The 21,543-nt window shown below is 32.1% G+C and overlaps 1 pseudogene; it reads left to right on the plus strand.

Moving 5' to 3' along the window:
• Window positions 1-1,262: 1,262 nt before the first annotated feature.
• On the plus strand, window positions 1,263-20,792 carry LOC124539195 (annotated as a pseudogene).
• The last annotated feature ends 751 nt before the right edge of the window (window positions 20,793-21,543 follow it).

The raw sequence follows: 21,543 nt of genomic DNA on the forward strand, positions 1-21,543 counted from the left end.
TCTAAATATTTAAACAAAAAAAAAAGAACGGTATCACAAAAACATTTAAAGTAGCTTGTTTCGTGCTAAATACACGATAGATAAAAACAATTAATTTATCTAATATGTAGTTAATAGATAGTTTTGTTTGTGTGGCTTTTTCCAAAATTTCATATGACTATTAAGCCGAATTATTATTATTGTTGATAATTTTTAGGACAAACCTTAACTATGTGTACTACATCGTATGTAATGCCTAAGTATGTCGGACGAATAAATATTGTACCACCTGATGGTAAGTTGTCACAACTGACAACAGACATTGCTGCACCATGCACTATTTTAAACATACCTTCATCGCCAATTGACACCGACCGAAGATATAATTTCACTGGTATATAACACAACAACAGCCTGTAAATTCCCACTGCTGGGCTAAAGGCCTCCTCTCCTTTGAGGAGAAGGTTTGGAACATATTCCACCACGCTGTTCCAATGCGGGTTGGTGGAATGCACAAGTGGCCGAATTTCAATGAAATTAGACCCATGCAGGTTTCCTCACGATGTTTTCCTTCACCGATGAGCACGAGATGAATTATAAAGACAAATTAAGCACATGAAACAGCGGCGCTTGCCAGGGTTTGAAGCCGCAATCATCGGTTAAGATACACGTGTTCTAACCAGTGGGCCATCTCGACTCTTCACATCAGCCTAACACTCTTCAAACTAGAAATTAGTAATACTCAATAACTAGTATTGCTGTTGGGGGGTACAATAGGAAGTAATGGGTAGCATGCACCTAGATGGGTGTACGCAAAACCAGAAAAAGATTAAATAAATAATTTCGTAATCTTCTATTTCTCTCTAAAACCTCTGTATGATATTTTTATTTTAAGAATAATACAATAAAAATATTATCTTATTGAATTAAACAAAAGTAGAATTTATATTTTTATATTTGTTATGTGTATTTGCTAGGTCTCTGATATAGGCATTGAAAGTAGAAAGTATCCTATTTCTTGGAGAAAAAAAGAAAAAGAAATCTTAGAAATATGGATATAAACTTTACGTAGAAAAAATGTTTGATTTTATTTCATTATCCAGAGACAAAACAATGAATAACGTTTGTATATTATCAATATTATTTATAGCACATACGTCCAGTACAAGTTTACTAGATCAATTAACTTTAAAGAATTCGATAGCATGTAATTACAACTAAAGGACTATATAATAAGTAAAACATTGAAAAACGTTCTTTTCTGATTCCTATTTAAGATCAATATGTGGAAAATTCGTATAATTATAGTTACTTTAATATTTATTTTCACTGGAAGTCAATCGGCAAAAATATTAGGAGTGTTTCCGACGCCTTCTATAAGCCATCAAGTTGTTTTTCGTAAACTTATGTTGGAATTAGCTAGACGTGGACACGAAATGACAGTCATAACAACTGACCCTGCGTTTCCAAAAGGTCAGGCACAACACCGAAATTGACGTGCACGATGTCTCCTACGAACTCTGGCTAAAAATTGAAAAAGGAAACGAGAAAGATCGTATTTTGTCGTTTGGATTAATTTCAAACTTGCTTTCAGAAATATTTCTACAACAAGTAAAATCTTCTGAAATACAAAACTTACTTAACAGGAATGAAAAATTCGATTTAATATTTGTTGAATCATGTGTGCGACCAGCGCTTATTTTTTCATATATATATAACGCGCCTGTTATCGAATTCAGCTCAGTAAGTGGTATTTTACTTGCGTTTGAAATGATAGGAGCGGCCTCTCATCCTCTTATCTATCCCAATGTATTGCACAGAAGAATTTACAATTTGACCTTCTGGGAAAAGATTACGGAATTGTATATACATTATTCACAAGAGCAGATTTTCTTGCAACAACTACATAAGGAAAATGAAGGTTTGCGTTCAATTTTTGGTTCAGATGCACCAAGTTTGGACGTTTTAAGACAAAATGTTCGGATGTTGTTTTTAAACGTTCATCCCATTTGGGATTTTAATCGGCCCGTTCCTCCAAATGTGTTGTATTTAGGAGGTTTGCACCAAGAAACTCAACATGACTTATCGGAGGTAATATGAGTAATTAAAACTTATATCTACCATACCAATCTATTTCTGTGTTTATATATATTTTTACAGGATCTAAAAATATATCTTGACTCATCGAAAAATGGAGTTATATACGTTAGTTTTGGTACAAACATCAAGCCTTCAATGTTTCCACCGGATACATTAAAAATATTTACAGATGTCTTTTCTCAATTGCCTTACGATGTATTATTAAAATGGGACAATGATGAGCTTCAAGGATGTTCGGAAAATGTTAAAATTTCAAAATGGCTACCACAGTCTGATTTGTTGAGTAAGTCATATATAATTTTAACGTATACCTAAAGTATTTGAGTCGTTGATAATTTTTATAATATTTTTGCCTTCATTTTCCTTTAAGGACATCCCAAAGTTAAATTATTTATCACACAAGGAGGCTTACAGTCTACCGATGAAGCATTGACTGCTGGAGTGCCCCTCATTGGTATACCAATATTTGGGGATCAATGGTATAACACCGAACAGTATGTTAAATTCAACATTGGAAAACAACTATATATCGAAACACTTACAAAAGATCAGTTACTAGATGCTATTAAGACTGTAATAAATGATAAAAGGTATTTATCACTTTGAATAAATTCACTAAATTCACTAATACATTAAAATGGCTATTCGAATTAAAATTGAAACCGCAGTGGATTATCATTTTTTTCAAGCTGAAGATACGATCTCTAACAAGATATTTTATTAAGTAATAGTTAATGTCCTTTTATTCTTGCACTTTTCATAGACGACATGCACACACAACAAAGAAACACGAAATGGAACTCAATTGTTTCAAATCTTTAAGAGAACGTGAGACATTATTGTTGGACCGTGTTATGGAACTAGAAAAATCGTGAGCAATTAAATTGTACAAAGCTTACTTACATATGATGTAGTAAAATTATTTTAAATGATGTGTAAACACGAAAACGTTAGTGATTTTATATTTACTTTCTTATAAATTACATTTTTGGTTACAGTTATCAAGAAAATGTTATTAAACTACGTAGATTTATGAATGATCAACCGAAGTCATCACTGGAACGCGCAGTGTGGTGGACAGAACACGTCTTGCGGCATAGCGAAGTAGCATATCGGCGCACTCTTGGTGCTAACGTACACTGGACTGAATATTATGAAGTAGGAATTGTGCTATTGGCATTGAGTGCCTTTATAACAATTTCTTCGCTTATATTTATAGTGACCTCTTTAATTATGTCGAAAGTTAGGTATTGTATGCGTTTTAAAGTAAAGATAATATAACATCTAACATAAGTTTTTTATTTTTTCATATTCAGAATGTTTGATTCTGGATATTTTCAAAAATATAGTATGGGTATTATTTTTGGTACTGTAAATTGTTGTGAAATGGTTTTGATTATGAATACTTGTGATATAAATAACCTAATACTTTATTTCAGTTATTAATAACGGTATGTGTACCAGGTACATGTTATGAAAATATCTACCCGCAAACTTCAGTCTCGTGAACGAGACATTCGTAGATAAGGTCGAAATATCGAGCTCCAACGAATAAAAATAAAAATAAAACAAAATATCCGGTAATTAATAACTGTAACAATAAAAATAACCATGTTAGTTTAAAACCTAATACTTGTTATAAAAATAAACATTGGTTATATAAATAACCAATGTCTGTATTTCGAGAGATCCACCTTTTGACATGATTTTGTCTATAAATTGGAATATAAGTATAAAACTAAATACACAAATATCGGATGTATCGCGATCGTTGTAAAGAAGATATAGCAAAACAAAATTTATTCCTTTGTTTATACCCAGATAAATAACAAATATACTAGAAGACTTATACTTGTAGATATTTTCCTTAGAATCTACTTTTCTCTGAATTTATTTTAAAGTTTGGTCAGGTAGTATAACTTGCTTCTGGCTTATTAGTTAAATCATCGTTCTGAAGTTGTCACTCTTTAGAACGGACGCCTCTAAGACACTCGGAATAGATTTTGCAGTACAATACACAAAAATTTATATAAAGATCATCATAAACAAAAATCATAAGTTATAGTCAAATAGATATCTTTTGTTTGAATTCTTAGCATAAGTCTATATAAGATCTAGTTATCACAAATATACGTTATTAGTTAAATAAAACTAGTTATAACGGATTTGAATCGCGTGTATTAATTACTTTTGACATCCCGACGTTTCGAGCACTTTACAGCGTTCGTGGTCACGGGTAGACTAAGGTGGCATTTGTCTATTTGAAGAACAAAAGAAATATTATTTACAACTACCGCCAACGATTTCCCAATTGGTATCTTGAGTAACGTTCCGGTTGCACGCAGAAGGCACGGACTATATCTTTAGAGAACGATGCTTTAATTTTCAGATATCATATTAAAGACGTTTAAGATTCTGCTAATAAAAATTACATTTATGAACGTGAAAATTATTAAGACTAAGACCTATGTACAAATATGAATTAAAAATATTTACTGTATAAATCTTGACCGCGTGGAATGTAAGCAAGAATGCCAGCAGCATTATCCCATTGATTCGCAATTCCGATCATTTTATTGTTATTATCTTTTAAATTAATAAAATATGGTTTGGATAGCATTGTTGATTATTATTATTTGATCACGGCTGTGTACTGTTAAATAAAAACTGATTTTCTGAATATCATACATCATTATTTAACAGTAGATACGGCATACTTTGACGAGCAAGAAGATTCTATGTCGGACACCTATATACTATTTCTAACTTTAGGCAGACTCAAACTTACTCCCCTTGATATTACAGGCCTAAAGATTACAGTACGACTTGAAATAACAATTGTTGACGAAAAAAATTAAGTATTTAAGATAAAGAAGAATATATCCAAGCATAAAAAAATTTCATCTCTCTGCTATGAACGAAATTAAACACACCGGCAAAACGCTTTTAAGTTATATGTTTATAAGACACATATAAATCATCAAAATATTTTGGTCAAGTTTCCGGTAACATTGTGAATATGTTCGGCGAAAATATGAAGTGATTGAAAGAAAGCGTTCACCACAGGTCAAGAATATTTACTTGAGTCACAGATGTTTTCCTTGTTGTTTGCATCGCAGAGATATTCACAGCTCTCACTAATATTTACCATCGAGAACATAGCGTGTTTGAAACAATTAATAAAATACCACAGACATTTTAACTTTGCCGTTTCATAAATTTAAATTATTTGTAAAAAATACATTGTTAAAGAAGGCACATTATTCAGTACAAGATTATGCAGACGATAAAAAAGCGTGGAATTAATACTTGTGGACTTACAGGCAGCATAAATTACAAATACATATATAATTGTTATTATCTAACATTACTGTATTTTTAAATGGTAAAAAAGAGTAACTATAGAGTTTCTTTCCGGTTCCCCTCGGAAGAACCTGCTTTCTGAATTGATTTGAATATGTTGGGATTAATAATAAATGATTAATAATAACTACGGTAATTATTTAACCAAATTCTAAACACCTAACAGCGCGCGATTTAAAAATCTAAAAATGAATTATACATATATTTTTTTTAATATAAAATGAATATATATCAATATAGTTGATTTTCCCAAGACATTTGAGAATACAAGGAAGTTCTCCCAAAACTTTTGAGGTTTCACATTCTTGAACTACCAACCTTGTTTGTTTCATTTATGTTTCACGAGGGATTCTCAATCCACGTTGAGAAGTAGTTATTTCTGAAAGTTTGTTTTCAATGTAATATTTTTGGAGGAAACCTTTAAGTTAAGAAACTCAAGTCAGTTACGCTTGCGATTGTTTATATTAGTAAGAAGTTATCGGCTTTAAAGACTTCATTGATTTAGTCACTAGAAAGACTTTTATTATGATTTTTTTACGAAAATTAAACTAAGGGTTGAACTATCCATATCCCTATACTATCCATATCCTATACCCTTGAACTATCAAGGGTCCCATCCATCTGCCATCAACGCATTCAAAAGTCGATTTAACATTAGTTATATGAATAATTAAGAAAAAAATTTATTAAAAAGCTAATCATACTTTGTAATAGCTTCATGGACAAACATGATATGTACGGACATAAAATTTGGTAAATATTCGTTTAGAATAATAGGCCAACATATAATATGAGTGTTTTTTCAATTCTAGTATGTATGACTGCGGAATATATTGGTTTTCCGAGAAATTCCGAATCGAGCAAAAAATATTTTTACCATGAAATCCAATACAACATGCCTCGCATATTTAGGTGTTCTTTATTGATGCCTTTCCGAAACTTTGGTTAGAAAAATTGAATTATTATTAATTGATTCATATATTTTGATTTAGATATCTACCCCTATTTTACTAGAAACCTATTTAAAATGTTCAATGTCCATTGGCAAATTGAAAAATCTTGTTAGGTAATTCTTTATAATCATTGGAAAACAAGGGATTCCAAATTTTACATCAAATGAAATACGTAGTACTCACTTAAAACCTCACATCTTACAAAAAAGGAATGAGCGCAGTAAGGGAATCCAATGCATGCAAAAAACCGTATTATGTATATGGTAATCATATGGTGCATAAAATTAATCACTTTTTATAAAACATCTAACTTTAAAACAGGTCTTTTAGATCGATTAATATTAACTATTATTGATAATAAGTAATTGCAAAGCTAAAGGAGTATATAATAAGGTAAACGTCACATAAACATTCTTATCCTTTTCTGATCAATGTTGAACTCAATATGTGGAAAATAATTCTTGGGATAGGTAGTTTAATATTTGTGCTCACTGAAAGTGAAACGGCAAAAATATTAGGAGTGTTTCCAACGCCTTCAATAAGCCATCAAGTTGTGTTCCGTCCATTAATATTAGAACTTGTTAAGCGTGGACATGAAGTTACAGTTATAACAACAGATCCAGCGTTTCCAAAAGGTCAAGCACCTCAAAATCTAACTGAAATCGATGTGCACGATATTTCCTACGAAATCTGGAAGGCTTTTGGGATAAGAGGAAACGAGAAAAATCCAGTGGAATTTTACCGTTTTGCGAGCGATTTGCTCCTAAATATAGTTGTTACACAATTAAAGTCTGATGATATACAAAAACTAATTCGTGATAATAAAAATTTTGACTTGTTATTTATTGAATCTTGGACGCGACCAGCCATCGCTTATTCACATATTTACAATGCGCCTGTAATCGAAATCAGCTCATTAAGCGGTATTCTTTCGGCCTATGAGGCAATAGGAGCAGCATCTCACCCTCTTATTTATCCCAATGCACTGCAGAAAAGAACTTATAATTTAACGTTATGGGAGAAAATTACAGAGCTGTATTATTATTATGCGACCAATTACGTCCTCATTAAACATGAACAAACGGAAAATAAAGTATTTAAGTCAATTCTTGGTTCAGATATGCCAGATTTGAACGATTTAAGGCAGAATGTTCGAATGTTGTTCCTAAATGTGCATCCCATTTGGGATTTCAATCGTCCCGTTCCGCCAAATGTTCTGTTTTTAGGATCATTGCATCAAAAACCACAAAAAGAGTTACCAGAGGTAATTATTAGTAATTTAGTAAAATTATAGAAGTAATTTATTAAATATTATAACGACATAAATATGTTTACAGAATTTAATGTCGTATCTTGATTCATCAAAACATGGAGTTATATATATTAGTTTCGGTACGAATGTTAAACCATCTATGTTTCTACCGGAAACGTTGAAGGTATTTAACAATGCATTTTCGCGATTACCTTACGACTTTTTGTGGAAATGGGATAGAGATGAGCTTCCAGGACGCCCAAAGAATGTGAAGATATCAAAATGGCTGCCACAGTCTGATTTGTTAAGTAAGCCCTTCTTTTGTCCTATTTTACGTACAACATTTAACGGCTCTTATAAATTTACTTTTCCGATCAGGGCATCCCAAGGTCAAGTTATTTATAACTCAAGGGGGTTTACAGTCAACTGATGAAGCTATGACTGCTGGAGTGCCTCTGATTGGCATACCAATACTGGCTGACCAATGGTATAATGTCGAACAATATGTTAAATTTAATATTGGAAAAGGACTTGCGATAGAAACATTGACGGAGGAAGAGCTAATGGATGCTATTAAAACTGTAATCGAAGATATTCGGTATGTATAAAAAACACAGTTTTTATTTGGACTTATTTTATTTTATAGCATAAATGTGTAAATATAGCTATTAATTGAAAATTATAAGGTAAAACACAAGGTAAATTTAATGTTGACAGTATAAACGTATCTTACATATATAAACATTGGTAGTTTATTATTGTGAACACTTCTTTATTTTTTTATATCGCAAAGTATTTAAGTATTAAAATATTCATAGAATTTAGACAACAGTTTAAATGTTTAATTTCCGTACACAAATTAGGCGTACCTATGGATAAATGCATTGACGTATCGTTGATACGAGAAATTCCCGAGTTTTGGTATGTCTATAACCCTGGTCAGGGATATTTGATACGTTCTGGAATAGAAAAACAAGAATTCTGAGATTTTAAAAATGGGAACAGTTCTTTAAATTGGTCGATTTATTGATTACAGTTATCGTAAGAATATTGTTAAGCTACGCAGCTTTATGGATGATCAACCACAATCGTCACTCGAGCGCGCGGTATGGTGGACGGAACACGTACTACGGCACAGTGAAGTAGAATATCGGCGAACTCCAGCAGCGAATATCCCCTGGATTGAATATTATGAAGTAAAAATAGTGTTGTTTCTATTAACTGCTTTGATAATGTTCTTGTATGTCATAGTATCAGTGATACGATCAATTGTTTCGAATCTTAAATATAAAATTAGCTTCAAGATTAAAGAAAATTAATACTTATTGTACATAACTGGAAGTCCTTTTCACTTTGTCTACAAATTTTGGAAATGAAAAATGAAATTAGTTTCTTACGCTTTTACAACTGAATCGATCATGAAGATCTACATACACATAAAAGGGGAAGCAGTTGGTAACCTATAATTTATCTATTCTGATCTACTCTGTATCTATGTACAAACGGGAGGAGACAAATAATCTTGAACAATTTAAAATTTGGTCTCTTACAATCTGTTAAAAACTGTTTCGCTTTTGAGTCTACTTACCATAGAAATACTATCAATATAAAATTATAACTTAGTTACATTTCGAGACAGTTTATGTTGACCAATATAAAACGACAAAAAATAATTTCGACTGATCATAATAAATTCGAGGTTGATAAAAAAGATGCTGGAAATATAGCAGAAAAAGTTATAGCGTTTTTTTTTTGGAAAATAAAAGGTATATTACTAAAGGAATAATTGTCAAAAGATATTACATTTTTTGACTTATTGTTTTATTAAAAAAATACGTTAATCAAAGTCTAAATTTAATAATATTTGCTGCTATTAAATATTAAAATATTGTTTCATTTGTCAATGACCTGTCAATTTCTAAATTGTTTTTGATTGCCATTGTTTAGGTGTTACAAGACGAAATTTTACTAAGATACAATAGTTAAAAATACATTTTCTAACTATACTTGTATTATAAATCAAAATTCGTCTTTGAAATTACGACTCAAATAAATCAACAAAAACAGACTACTGTGCAATTTTCTCTTCGATTAACAGCCAACCTTATATTTCTTGCGAATATTGTCACTATTAATAATGGCGAATACTGGCAATATTTTATTGAACTTCCAATTATTTTTTTGATTGTAGAACTTTGGTCAAGCCTGCCTGGCTTAGTGCCAGTCACTCATCATGTATTTTAAAGCCAAGCAATGCTTAGTACATTTAGTAATAGGTAGAAGGGATAACAAATCTGAGTTCTCATGGAAGATTAATTGCTTTGGCGATGTAAAGAAATATGAAAATTTCTTAAGGCACCAATGTATTCTAAGCATTATTGACCACTTAGGTGGACCATAAACAAGGAATAACACAACTGACTTATCAAGATATTATATCAACTTTTTATATCCTTATACTTAGTCTTCTCGTGAATTTTCAATTTAAAACAAGACATGATTACCATGAAGCAGAGAGTTGTATCTAGTTGTATCTAATCTGCAGAAGTTGTCGCCCGTTGCGTTTTCTAATATAGGACCTAAAATGTAAACGTGCTGGGAGTTCCAGCTGCGCAAATTGGGTTCCATAGGTTAGACGTGAAAGAGCAACAGACCTGCATATAGAATTATCGTCGAATTCATAACATTAGTTGTAATTTTTTTAGAATACTATATTAATAGATCTACAACAATTAAAGATAACTTTAATAATTAATAAATAATAATAAACACCCAGGTTTAAAAACGTTACAAATTCTTGTTATTATGTTAGAAAATTTACTTGTATATAGTTCAGTATTGCGTAATATTTACGTATAAATATATCATACTGCCCTATATTATTTACGACATTTTTAAAGATATTTGTTCCAAATGCTAATTCCTGGAACCTCAAAGTTAAAATTACCTTGATTCCTCGAAGGAGCAAAGTTGAAAGCAGTTTTTTTTTTGTGATTAAGGTTTATTAAGGAAAAAAAGTACAGGCAGTTCTAAAGTAATTATTTTTAAAATTTCTGAATCGTTTATTACTTTTAATAGCTTTTGTTAACAAGTTTAATTGATTCTTTTTGGAAATTTCGTCATTGATTAACGGTTGACATTATTCAGACTTATACACAATTTCTGATCAATATTCCCACTAATGGACCACTGACGAATTCACAAATAGTATTAAAATAATAAAAAAAACTTTATAGCCAACTGGAAATATTAGCAATGTTATGTTCATTTGTGGGTATATTTAACGGTTACTACTAACTACAATAATGGATCGTATCTAAATAATCCAATATAAATGTATATTAAATATGAGACAATATAATGGCTTATAAAAAGACCAAACCAGCGCCCATAGACGCGTAAGAAATTGACGACCTCTGCGGTCGAGTTGTGTGTAGGTCGGATTGCATGGGTATCCCACTCCGAGGTTACGGGTTCGATGAGAAAAAGTTCATTAGTTTTGTATGTTGTCTTGGGTCTGTGTGTTCTTTTGTTGTCGTTACTTCTGATTTTCCATAACACAAGTGCTTTAGCTACTGACATAGGGATCAGAGTAATGTGTGTGATGTTGTTCAATATTTATATTTACATTTTTAAGAAACAACCGTTCCTTACGTCACACTAATGCCACCAACCTTGGGAGCTAAGAGTTTATGTCTCTTGTTTTTATAGTTACACTGACTAACTGAAATCGCAACTCAACAGTACAATACTAAGTATTGCACAAAGCCCTACCACGAAGTTAATGAGCGTAAAATTATAGTTACTAGAAATGCAAAAGGAGCATATCAATTCTAATGTTGTATAAATGATTATAGTCTTTTTTATGCAATATAAACCTTTTTGATTGTTATATGGTATTTTTACTACTAAAACCAATGCTATGACTTCGACATGGAATGTCGAAGTCCGACTCCCGTGCTCAGCTCAGCTAACAATTTTGGTCTAATCTAACCAATATATTATGATCCCTAATTTCGTACTAAATTTTCTAAATGATTGCTTTACTATTTATTTATTGGAACACAAAAATACTAAGCATAGCACAAAGCCCTATCACGAATTAAAAAAAAAGTGTGAAATTAGAGTTACTAGAAATGCAAAACGAGCAGCATATCAATTCTATGGTTGTGTAAACGATTAAAAACTTTTTTATGCCGTGGAAAATTATTAGAATTGTTATATTCGTTTATACTTATTATTTTCCACTTACGAGCTTCGCGAATTATTAATAATCAAAATTGAAGTATCTACTGTCAGTGTCTGTCAGTTACTACGAGGACAGTGAAACAGGAAAATAATGTTTGAAGTAATCAAACATTATTACACAATACTGGTGAGTTTTTAATAAAAATTATGTCATAAACAGCAAAATTTCAAAAAATATATAAATAATTGGGTTTATGTATTTTATTCACAAAGTTTAATAAATGACAACAATTTTCTATTTAAATCAATCTTAAGATAACTTTAACAAACATTCTTATTGAGTTTTCAAACAGACTTAAAGAACTAAAAACAATTGTACATTTTTCAAGTGCAAAAATTTAGAAGAACAATAGTATGAAGAGCCAGAAATTTTTCATTCGAAGCCTCATTTTCAATAACAAACACTTCAATAGCCTTTAGAAATTATCATTGACGAACCGAACAATAAATTCCTTTTGAATGGAAATGAGCGCGACGATGGCGCCGTTATCAATGACAGTGGCGCTCGCGACTTCAATTTACTTTATTTTAAGACAGGCTTTTGATTGTTGTCTTTAGATCTAAGAATATACTATCGGATATAATGGTATATACGGATATATTATCCTTCCATCCGTTCAAGAATATCTTATGGAATGTTTTTGAAATTAATTTCGAATGTGTTCGATTTTCATTTTCTTAGTGCTTTGTGCAAGCTTGTTTGGGTCACAGGAATAAAACGGCAGTTGTTTCTGTGTATATGTAGCTACAGGCAAAAGGAACATACTTTTAAGTTTGGTGGTACATTAACAATTACCACCATTAGATTACATATCTACTAAAAAACTGATTTAAGCACATAACTGTATGAAGTTTATTTAATATATAAATAGTAAAATTATTTTGTTTTATATAATAATACAATTTTCAACCAATAAATATATCTTATTATTTCCAAAGATTTCTCACAAACAACTTATCATATAAAAAAATAAAGTCTGAAAATGTTATAAATTCGTATATGATATACATTTATATGGAAAGGTCGTCGCATTTCTATGTTGTAATAATATTTATATTCTTGGTAAGCTACGATAAGAATGTCACTATGCATTTCGAATATTTGCATTTTCAAAAGTCATGAGGGACATTCGCTCTTTCGATTCTTACAAAATCTAAGGTTATATCTGAAATGTCATTGTATAATCTGAACACGTCGCAGGAACGAAATAGGTTAACAATTTATGAGGTGACGTGGTGAGTGTAAGTCAATTCATTCTGTCAGCACTTTACTGCGATACGAGGTAGAAATTTCGATGAGACTTCGACATAATTCCGGAACTACTATAAAATTCATAGACTTCTGCACAGGGCTATCAAAATTTTGTCGTGTGGGTAAGTTAAAAACGAATGCACCATCTACTTTAATATTGTCTTACGTTAATATAAACCCGAGTAATTGGTTTAGGTTAGGTTTTTGAGGTTGTTCACGTGAGGGCTTAGTTAGGCGAATGTTCCAATGTCTTGTAGGAATTCGCTATTTGAAGCGCGTGCATTCGTCAGTTACGTCACGTGGAAGACAAGCCACGGAAATCGTGTATTTGTGTCATATTTGTTGTCTCGTGATTCGAACCTAAGATTTTAGGAACTTCAAACTTATTCAATGCTATTTATGCATTCAGAGTTTTAAGTAAATATTGCAAATATGTTTGTCTGTTCTCTTTACAGTTTAGCGATCTCTGGATAGTTCAGCGCTTCGCTTAGTTAAGAGTTCAAACTTGGAGAAATTTTCAAATGCTTATAAAGTTTGTTATAGTTTCAACGCAGCAATATATTTAATCATCATATTGTTCATAACCTTGATTATTATATTTATAATAAAGTTGTTTAATTTATTACACGTTGTATTCATACTCGCATTCAGCTCCTGCCTGCCGGGCTGCGTAAATCGTCAAAAGCTGGATGCGAGTAGCCGAAGAAAGACTAAAGTGGCGTGCACTTGGAGAGGCCTATGTTCACCAGTGGACAAAAACGGGCTGATGATGGTGATGATGATGTATTCATAATTTTCTGAACTTTCCCCTGCGAAAATAAAATGCTTTTAAATTATTTCAGGTTATCAGATACCAGAAAAATATAAAGAAAATATTTCGATGAAAGTGGTTCAAGAAAATTTCCCGGCGACTCGAGACTCGCTTAGCGTTTAATTAGCTCAAATAATAAGTCTTGCTTTACAGAGAATAGAGCCAGCAATGTACAATGCCACAACGCAGTGTTTTAGACGGCGTGTATTTGTTTTAATTTCTATCTTATATTTGTATACATTTTTCCTGTAAAATCTTATCTTATGTTTTTTTATTATAAAATTAAGTCCTAAGAAAATTTATTTTATAGTTTAACAAAAACATATAAAAATGTGTGACTTATATGTATACGCATTTATGCGTAAAATGTTACTTTTTAGAAGTAATTCAGTTACGTTTGTACATACATACAGAACATTTATATAGAAAGATTTGGGAAAGTTAATTGTAAAAATGTATATCTATTTACGTATTACATTAATTATTTTTTTTATACTAAGGAATTAGTCGCTAATGCTTATTAGCGACTAATTCCTTATTACATTTCAATAGTGAGCGTGTTCTACGCTTACTTACACCTAGCGTATTATTATTATTGGTAATAATTTAAAGTGTTTTTAAAATAATTTAGTTAGATTCTTTTTTTTCAAAAAGTATAGAAAATGTTTTTGTTAAAAGTTACAGTATAATATTCCTTTTTCTATTTTGAAGTAAATATTTTTTCGTTTCTACGCGTTCACGTATATGTAATTAACAAATAATTATGAATTTTTCGTCCTAAAATCGTTCTTATTGATATGGGTATGAGTAGACATAGGTTACCCAATACCTTCTCCTTTTTTTGCCTTTAGTGTATAATAGAATTACTATAAATAACAGCTTACAGTCTAAATTTGAACATACATAATTTATATACAGAAGTGCAAACAGATTCAGGAACTCAGGTTGAAGTAGTAGAAGTAAGTTGCACGAATTTGTATTCCGCTTGTGAATAGACGAATATTAGGAATACCGCATTTCCTTGACAATACGGGTCATTATCGCTCAGCGACTAAACTTCGTGTTTGAATTTAAGGGTCGTAATTGATTCGTACAGCTTAGCATATACATATATTGTAAATACTAATAGTGGGCTGAGGCTTCACTCGTATTTTACGATGTTCGTTATCATGTGTTAGGCCAAAAAGTACCCTATGTTCTTTCTTGCAGTTCAAGTTTGCTTCATACCAAATTTAATCAAATTCAGTTCAGCGGTTTGATCGTGAAAGTGATACAGACAGGCAGAGTTAATTTTACATTTACAATTTTATTAACATAGATATAGATTACAAAAGTAATCAAGAATGTGAAACAACTACAATTAAGTATATTACGTATCTCTTTTAATAAAAATATGTTAAATTTGAAACGAGTCCAACTATGATACTTATATAAATCTACTGGCAAATATATAGAGAGGAATTATAGAAAGCATATGAAAATTCTGTGGTGCCTATCTGAGTTTCTACCCGCAATCGTGTATTAGGTGTCTAAACACTGCATCATCTTGGCTTTCAAAAGAAAATCAAAATAAACTTTATTCAAGTGGGCTTTTACACTTTTGAATCGTCATTTTAAAATTAAGTGAAGCTACAACCGGTTCGAAAAGTAGATTTTACCGGCAAGAAACTCAGTAAGTCATGTTAGTTAATACCATTATTTAAATTAGTATATCCTGCTTGGAAGTCTTATCGTTTACCGGAAGGAAGAAGTTTTATCTTGTATATAATAATACCAACGTATTTTTTACAAACGAAACGGCAAAGTCAAAAATTTCAAATATATACTATTATATAGATAAGGACATAAGACCAGCTAAATATACATCCGAATTTACTAAACCCTTATTAAATATATATTATTTTATAAAGACATTGCTAAATACATTTTGAGTTAGATAATAAATCATACTTTCACATCAATTTTTCAGTTTCGACGAATCCTTCGGAACTAAATTAACGTTCATTAATCAAAATATCGTCCGTAATACGAAATAAATTGACCGTGAAACGAAAACTTTAGATTAGTTCGAGTGGTTTGAATAATCCAATAACGCAGAATGTATGTAATGGATCTGTAATGGAATTTACTTATCAAGATGGAATACCTAACTTTAGAAAGACAGCAGGTCTTTCTAAAGTTGGGTATTCCATTTCATTAGATATTAGACTCCAATTCCAATTGTATTAGATATTAGACTACTGTCCTTATTGGAAGTCTTAATTGAGAGGAAATCCTTTATGTGAACGTCCGGGATCAAAAACTAATAATCAAAAATGAGTTATTATGTATTTCTTATAACACCAATAACTTTAACAGATCAAATAGGTTTGCCCCTTGTTCTTGTAATAACACTGGTACACTAACCTAACAATGTTACTAGCCGGTGCCGCTACGGATAAAACTGAAGCAAAATACGATCTAAATATTCGTGATCGTGAAAATATTCTTCGTGTGATCTAATTATTCGTGTCTTATGTCATATTATTTTTTGTCCCATTTTCTTCCAAAACACTCGGCCCTTAGAGCAGTGGTGCAAAAAGCTTCATCAAAAGTATAACACCTCGCCTCATTGCAACCTGTACTGTACAAATCTTGACCGCGTGGAATGGTGGCAAGAATGCTCCTCTGGGCAAAAAACGAACCAGTCCTCCTGTCACCAGTGGAGCTTTTTGCACCACTACTCCTAGGGCCAAGCGTATCGACAGCAAATAAAACATAAAAATAATTTAACATACGACGACGGGGAAATGCTGCTATTAAATATTTTTTGACTTTTTATTTGTGTATATTAATAAGCACTTTTATTCTTATTGTGTTACTGAAGATTTTAAAGTATTATCAATAACCATAATACTAAGAATGCTATTTAAGGGTAGAATAAGTGTTACCGTATCTCTCCAGACAGGTTTTCACATAGCCTTAACACCGAGTAAATGGATGACTCCGTATTTGACATGCTCTGGCTCTCTTGACTTTACAAGATTTTCAAGGAACGCATATGTGACGTCACCGACTTAATGTTCTCGAAGTAAATACGAAATTCTTGGCAAAAATGAAATTTCTGGAAGCTAATAATTATAATATCGAAATAATTGCCTAATTTATACAGATTGTTATCATGGATGTTTAGAACAAGTGTTGCATTGTCTCTGTGAATACGGTCGGCAATAATTTGTCTCCTTGGAAATATTTTCCAAGAAATATCGAAACCTGTTGAATACTTTTCTACGAACTAGAACAAATATATAATCAACATTGTACATATTCAAACTAGCGACCTGCCACGACTTCACACGCATAACTTATACCAAAACAAACTACAGTATTTGTTTATTTACGATATCAAATTAGACTATTCTAAAATTATTAGTGTTCATTTACTATATTGTCTGTATTCTATATACAAAAACCTTCCTCTTTAATCACTCTATCTAAGCATACATAGGGACAGGCAGAGGTATATAATGGTAATGAAGATGTAGATAATCATGATTATGATAAGCATTTTAATATATAATAAGCACGAATTCAATCATAGTTTTAATATTTCAGTAACCTCTGCTTATGTTACTGCTATTTAATTTTATGTGTTTCGTTACCTTTAGTAATGTATTCGTATAATGTAGTATTGTTTACGGCACATATGTATATATCGATAGATAATATTAAATCTTTTTAGCCTATAAATATAGCCTTCGAGCATAGGTCTGACCTATTAAGTAGTATGTAGTATGTTTGAATATGACTTTAATTACGAAATTGTTTGGAAACAGTAAAAGACGCAATATTTGAGATCAATATTCTCGAAAACCTCTAATCAATCACCATGATAGCTGCTATTTTTTTATTGAAAAGTTTTATCGTATCCACACTAATGTAACCACACTGCTAGATGACACTGCATTACGTCTATAACGTCATAACTATCATCACATATAAAGCCGGAAAAGCGTCTGCCAGACCTGACAAGTTATAATTAAAAGATCGAGCTCAAATATTAGAAATATGACGAAACGAAAAATATATGCGTCATCTGTACCCACTATCTAAAACTTATTTTGATATAGGCATCCGCATTATACACCTGGCCAAATTGGATGTGTAGTTGAAAGCTATAATCTCAGGTACTGACACTTGTATTTGAATAGCCCATTTATTGACGAGGGTAATAGGTCTAACGTCATATTACGACCCTTAGAAGAGAAGCGATAACAATAATACGTCAGCCAATATGCCAAACTGTGGTCGTAACTGATGAACTCATGAAACGATTATCTACATAATGGGAGTAAAACCGCGATATTTATTAAATGTGATTTAATCTGATCAATCGAATGTATTTAAAACATATGTTGTTTTTTGATGGTCGTTGTTTTAAAGTCAATATCAGTATATTCTATATTAATATTATAAATGTGAAAGTCTGTCTGTGTCTTGCTCTTTCACGACCAAACCGTTGAACCGAATTTCTTGAAATTTGGTCTCAAGCAAAGAAGAAAGAACATAGCCTAAATGTTTTTTAAACAATCACCGTTAAATGCAAGCGAAGCCACGTGTGACTACTATTTTATATTTATTTTTGACATTGTTATTTAAAAAAATATATAATTTCATACCTATTTGTTAGTCATTATTTATAGATTATCACTTTGATTTTTAATTTAATTTATTTATAAATATTGACTAAATAACTGTTGACATTATTATCTGTTATATTATATAGTCACTCGCAGTCACCATTCAGTCAGTTATCATTTTCAGAAAATCAAAGTCAGGAATTGTTTTTGTCGGAAGTCCATAGTACTTGAATTTCCAAGTCTTGGAAAACAGCTAAAGTGGTTGTTCCAGCGAATGTTATCTTTCCGGTCTTATTATATTATGCTGTCCCATAAGATCACCAGAGTCCACTTGAACATATATTTCCTTCTCTCTCTTATTCTATTGATAAAACAGTGACAAATAATGTTTCCAATCCAATTATTTTGTTGTTCTTCATGCTAAAATCTATTGACCTTTAACGTTATTTCCATAACATTATAAGCCGGCAATTACCATTACAAGAAACGATCTCATTAGGCCCTTTTAAAGTAACGAAAAGGGTCTTCGAGTAACGACATCTTTAACCTTCCATCCATTAAGATATACAGCGCCTTCAGCGCTTTCGAGCGCTATCATCTGCTATTAGTTTATAGCTAGTTATATGAAACAGTACGATTCCGCTAGTAGTAAAGAGTTTCTCGCTGGTTGTCTGTATAATTATGCTGATGTAGGTGAATTTATTGTATTTTACGGTGATAAGGGAATGGTTACTATTATTGTACTTTAGGACTTTCGTAAGTGCGGCTAAATGTAGTCTTTTCATATAAATTTGAATGGCTGGTAATCTCAATGGTCGGAGTAATGTTTCTTTATTTTTATACCACTATGGCTCAGTTTAGTTATCCATACTAATCTGTTTTGTAACTGTTGCTCTTTCATGGATAAACCTCTGATACAAATTTGGCATGAACTCTAAGGAAGGATTTTTAGTGCCCAACATCTGCTGATCAATATTTTTATCAGATATTGATCTGAGACCCCAGCAAAGCTGGGTTGCAAATAGTGTTGAATAAAATTATGTTCTTAATAAAATGTATTTTTACATTAAATATAAGTATAGGGTTTGAAATAGTAAGTACGAAGCGCACGGTAAAGTAACCTTCAAGTTTTACAGTTCTACTATCTCTGTCTGTCTGTCTCACTTTCACGCCGAAATTACCGGACCGATTTAAATGAAATTTGGTACACAAATAGTCTAGAGCCTGAGAAAGAACATAGCATTGATTGAAATAAATATGTTGTAAACAAAGACGTCTTACATCAATGTAATATTTTAAGTTAATTTATAAATATATTTTTAGAACCATAAGTAGGAAGTAGATTAACCTCTAAAACAATTATCTTTAATTTAAAATAACAATCAATCTACCACAAAAGAAAAACATTTAATCTACAACACAAATAACCATCAATAATCACATTACACCGTAATAATTATAATTGCAATTCTCAATGTGTCAACTACAAATCTCCCGCCTTTTTTTTTTTTAAATAGGGAAGTTGTATGACTTGACGCTGATGTTGCTTGTTTATTCCAACACGGCCTCTCCTGACGGTGCGCCGTCCTCGGGCACCCACGCTGGTTCTAGATTGCTGATGAGTGATGAGATTCGCAGAAGGTCCGACTATAAGCGTCATCTACGATCTTATCATCATGACACGCATTTGTCGAAAATAATTTATTATAAATAAAAGAAATAGAAAAATATTTGCATAATCTTTATAATCTTTCTATTCATCACACTTATGCGGCCCTCATTCACTCAGCCATTTTCTATTTCGTCAATCACGCTCATTAAAGATGTGGTACAAACATAAAACTTATTGGATAGAGACGCATATCCTGGGCAGAGCAGTATTACGCGATGCCCATTTAACTTTACCTTTGGGCAGAGGCAGTATTACGCGATGCCCATTTAACTTTACCTGTGGGCAGAGGCAGTATTACGCGATGCCCATTTAACTTAACCTGTGGGCAGAGGCAGTATTACGCGATGCCCAATTAACTTTACCTATGGGCAGAGGCATTATTACGCGATACCCATTTAACTTTACCTGTGGGCAGAGGCAGTATTACGCGATGCCCATTTAACTTTACCTGTGGGCAGAGGCAGTATTACGCGATACCCACGGTACAGATCCATCGAGCAGAGGCAGTTTACGCAGTACTCATATTATGACATGATGAGATAACGTTTGGCATACTTTCAATCAGGTGGCTTACTAGAGACCTTCGCTTTATATTACTTCTTCACCTGTCAGACTTTCATGGTCCGCCATCGTTTGCATTACACATAGACTCATAGCTGAAAATAAAAACGATTGAACTCACCCTCGAATGATACGCAACTTACAGGGCACCATTCACCCTTCCATGCATTGAGCTACCGCTTGAGTGGTCTTGCCACTTGCGCTATTTTAATTCATAGCGACCATCTGGAGAAACTTTCGTCGCCTGCTCGGCTCCTGCATATCTTACGGCAAGCTTCCCAAGAAGTGGAAGTGTTGTCTCGTCTCGAATCAAACTTCTTATCACGTTACTTATTGCGGGTAATCGAGAACAAGGCGTCAGCGAATGTATAAGCTGATGAACGTAATTCGCTATAATTCTTACATGTGTTGGCCACGATACGCGGAGGCGTTTGCATGATAATCGTTTTGTTTTCCTCAATCGCATTTAGCCTAGCTATGTTTTTACTTATCGCCTTTTTCACCAAACTATCACGATCACTACTGCGGGAGCGATGATAACAAGAACGAAAACGATGTCGTATTAGACATAGCAAAATAGATTGATGGTTATTTGTTACTATTGCAAGTGGGCACAGGCGTATCCCACTTCTGATTTTAGAACCAGAAGTAGGAAGTAGATTAACCTCTGAAACAATTATCTTTAATTTAAAATAACAATCAATCTACCACAAAAGAAAAACATTTAGTCTAC

Source organism: Vanessa cardui, chromosome 22, assembly GCF_905220365.1.
Source record: "Vanessa cardui chromosome 22, ilVanCard2.1, whole genome shotgun sequence".
NCBI classification, from domain to species: Eukaryota; Metazoa; Arthropoda; class Insecta; order Lepidoptera; family Nymphalidae; genus Vanessa; species Vanessa cardui.